The 3,993-nt window shown below is 31.5% G+C and overlaps 1 pseudogene; it reads right to left on the minus strand.

Annotated features, from left to right (window-relative positions):
* Positions 1-201: 201 nt before the first annotated feature.
* LOC132948338 (uncharacterized) lies at positions 202-839 on the minus strand (annotated as a pseudogene).
* Between the last annotated feature and the right edge of the window lie 3,154 nt (positions 840-3,993).

Here is a 3,993-nt window from a genome sequence, read left to right on the forward strand (position 1 = left end):
GTAAAGCATACAATAAAATATGGAGTGATCATGGAATATAAATGAAAAATCATTATATTTAGTGTTTATTTGTCTCTTATATATTTTTTGAATACATTCATTATAATTATAATATCGTTAAGTTCTAATAATAAGTATTTATAGTAGTAATAATAATAATTTTAAATAAAATAATTATATTCAATTTAAATATAATTATATTTAGACATTCAGTGACAAATTATATGCTATACCTTTTATGAAGTTCTTATTCTCATTAGTATTATAATTTGTAACTAATGCATGAATTCTTTTATTACAGTCCTTGTACTTTTTTTTCTGTGGTTGTTCTCCAGCAATATACTGCTCTCGTTTCAATTCTTCTATATTTTGAACTTTCTTAATTCCATCAGTGAATTTCCATATATTAGGGTGGCTTGCTCCTAAAGAATATGTATTCTATTACTAAAGATACTAATTATTAATAAAATAGGTAATACGAACCAATAACAAATGTAAATCCTCTGTGCCACCCTTCAACAGCGGTTGTTTGTTGTTGGAAGACCATTTTTGGCTGAATAATGACAATTCCAAATATCAATAGGATGTCTTGGTTGTCGTCGAGTTTTTCGTCTTCCTGTTATTTTTCCTACCCAGGTATCCTCGAAATAATCCAAGAATGGCATTAACAGGTCTTTATTTTCAACATAAAATTGTGTTTCAAAAATTTCTTCGTATGCAGTAATAACGTTATCTGGTGGAACATAGGCCAAAGCAGCTAACATACGAATATGAAGAGCAAAGTTAGCATTATTAATATTATTTTCGACTGGACCAACATTTTGAATTTGTCGCCACATACATTTATAAAAATGAAAAAAACAACCTTGGTGTTCAGCATGTGGAAAAACAGTTTTGAATGCATTGATTGAGGCATGTTCAAAGTCCATTATTACCGATGTAGGATTTAAAGATGGTTTTATTTCTAATAAATATTTAAGAAAACGTGTATGCTGTATATGTTAATTGAGATTTATCGGTTAATAATGCATAAATGGTAGGACTAACTGTTTGGTCACCTTGTTGAATAAGTACATGAATAATGAATAACTGATAAAAAAGTGAAGGTACCGTTTTAAAAGTTCCATCGACTAACCAATTAGTTGATTGATCCATTAATTTTAAATTATTTTCGGTCGAAAATATTAAAATTCGATCCACTGTCAAATATTCAAAATTGTTCGCCTTTCATCGTTTTAGTATACTCATCAGCAATTTTCAGGTCACTCACTGTTTTCGGAATAGGTGGTGCGCATTGGTTACGTGTCCGAACTCTTCGTATGGTGTGTTTTAAATGATGAACTGAAGGCATTGCACCGGCTAATCCAGGTACTATTTGAACAGTACTGATTATATCATGTGGAGTATTTTGTGTATGAACAGCCGCTTCTTTTATCTTATTCACAGCCATTTTGCATTGGATTTTACACGGATCGGGAACATGATTATGTGAGTTTTCCTTAGGTTGACTTTTAATTTCTCCGTTTATCGTAATTATTCTACCTTTACATGATCTTTCTACGCAACGCCAATATATTGTGTTATTTTGTTTTCTATCTTCACGATGCAAAAAGCCACTATACAATAATAAATCCTTATTTTTATTACTTTTTACAAATTCCATTGATAATAATATTAATATATTTTTTCACTGCACACTTTTTTTTTAACGAACGAAAATATTAAGTTAAATAATACAAGCTACACATTTACGCACTGTCGAACTACAACTGTAGGTATTACATTGTGTCAGCTCAAATATAACGCGATTGACAATCTTATCCATATTTTCTATATATATATAAGTTAAATAATAATTAAGATAGCATATTGACGATATCAGTAGGTATAACGATATTATTGTGACCTACCTGAATAGGGTTTTGTCCTAAAATTATTTCGCTGCGAGATATTTAAAATGATATATAATTTTAAGTTTCGTTATTATGTATGATCGCTTATTTTAAAATTCGCTGTTTTTATTTACGCTATTATCGATTCACGATTTTTACATTCGCGGTAAATTGTTTCGCTATTTTGGCCTAGACCCACCAGCGACAACTGCAAGAAAATTTATATACGCTGATGACCTAGCACTAGCGTGCCAGAGTAAAGAATTCGAAGACCTAGAAAACATCCTGTCTGAAGACCTTGATACATTACATACGTTCTACAATCAATGGAGACTCAAACCCAATCCATCAAAAACGGAAGTCACCCTCTTCCATCTGAATAACAGAAGAGAAAATCAGGAGATACAGGTGCAGTTTGGAGATCAGCTAGTGAAAAACAACCCCTACCCTAAGTACCTGGGTGTGGTATTAGACAGAACGCTCACTTTCAAGAACCATCTAGTTAAACTTTCAGCGAAAATAAAGACCCGTAATAGTATAATTGCCAAATTGAGCGGTACATCCTGGGGAGCTGATGCAAATACCTTACGAATCAGCGCGCTAGCACTAGTATATTCAGCTGCAGAATACTGTGCCCCAGTATGAATAAATAGTGCACATACCAATAAACTTGATACACATCTTAACTCAGCAATGAGAATCATAGGGGGAACATTAAAAACTACCCCTTTAAAATGGCACCCAGTACTTAGCAATATAGCTCCCCCTAAGATCCGAAGAGAACAAGCTCTCATCCGGGAATGGACTAAGATAAAAAATAACAAGAACCTTCTGGTACACGCAGATGTAAGACTAAATGTGGATAGACTACGTCTTAAGTCACGCAAACCACCCTGGAAAACCGCAGAGATGCTATTACTGGAAAACACAGGGGAAAATACCAAATGGCTTGAGGATTGGATGGCGGAGAACCCTGATGGACAAAACATTGTTACCAATCCAACTTCCAAGCAGCCAGGCTTCGATCTGCCTAGAAAAATTTGGGTGACCCTAAATCGCATTAGGACCGGCCATGGAAGATGTAACCACATGATGTACAAATGGAAATTACACACCACTCCTTTATGTGACTGTGGAAATGATATGCAAACAATCTCCCATATAGCAATTGAATGCCAGTTCCGTGCATTCAAAGGCACTATAAATGATATCCATACAGCTAACATGGATGTGATTGATTGGATACAAAATCTGGACATGAATCTTTAGCTTGTAGTTCCAAATTTATCTTAGCTATAATAGTTAACACCTGCCATATTAGACATATAATTATTTTATCTTATTTTATTTCATTATTATTATTTGTACCCTTATTCATATAGTTTGAAATTATTTACATGTTTAAATTTGTTGCTCTACTTTGTCATACGAAATATATATATATCATAAAATTGGTATTATATTAATTTTAAATATTGAAATTTCAACGGAAAATGAAATTGAGATTTTGTGGTTTAGCACTGGGTAGTTACAATGTATACTGGGCTATCTTGACTGGAAGATGTTGAAATAATAATATGTAGGCATACGTGGAGTGATCAGTCTAGTGTGACTCCTAAGTATTGCACATGGTTTGACGATATCGTGCCTGATTTTATACCGTTACAATATAATAATATAACAAGTGGGATTAAAAAAAAAAATTTGATTTACAATTTTTGGTTCCAATCAAATGTATTTTGTTAGTACAAAATTAAAATTTAACATAAATGAAATAATAAAACTACATAATATTTATACATACCCATCCAATCTAGAAAAAAAAAATATAATGTTATAGTTACAATTATTGTGTAATTAATAAAATATGATAACTCAGGATTAATTATAATTTATCACGATTTAAAAATATCAGTAGGAAATTATTCTTATAATTTGGCATTTTATTGTTTTTTATTGAACTGTTATATTTGATTTCTAAATAATGGATACATTTACTACTGGGATTAAATTTATCAATTTATAATTATGACGAGCTAAGTTTATCAGTTGTCAGTAAAGAAAAGATAAAAAAAAAAAATAGAAAATGACACTGCTGTAT

This window comes from Metopolophium dirhodum, chromosome 7, assembly GCF_019925205.1.
Source record: "Metopolophium dirhodum isolate CAU chromosome 7, ASM1992520v1, whole genome shotgun sequence".
NCBI classification, from domain to species: Eukaryota; Metazoa; Arthropoda; class Insecta; order Hemiptera; family Aphididae; genus Metopolophium; species Metopolophium dirhodum.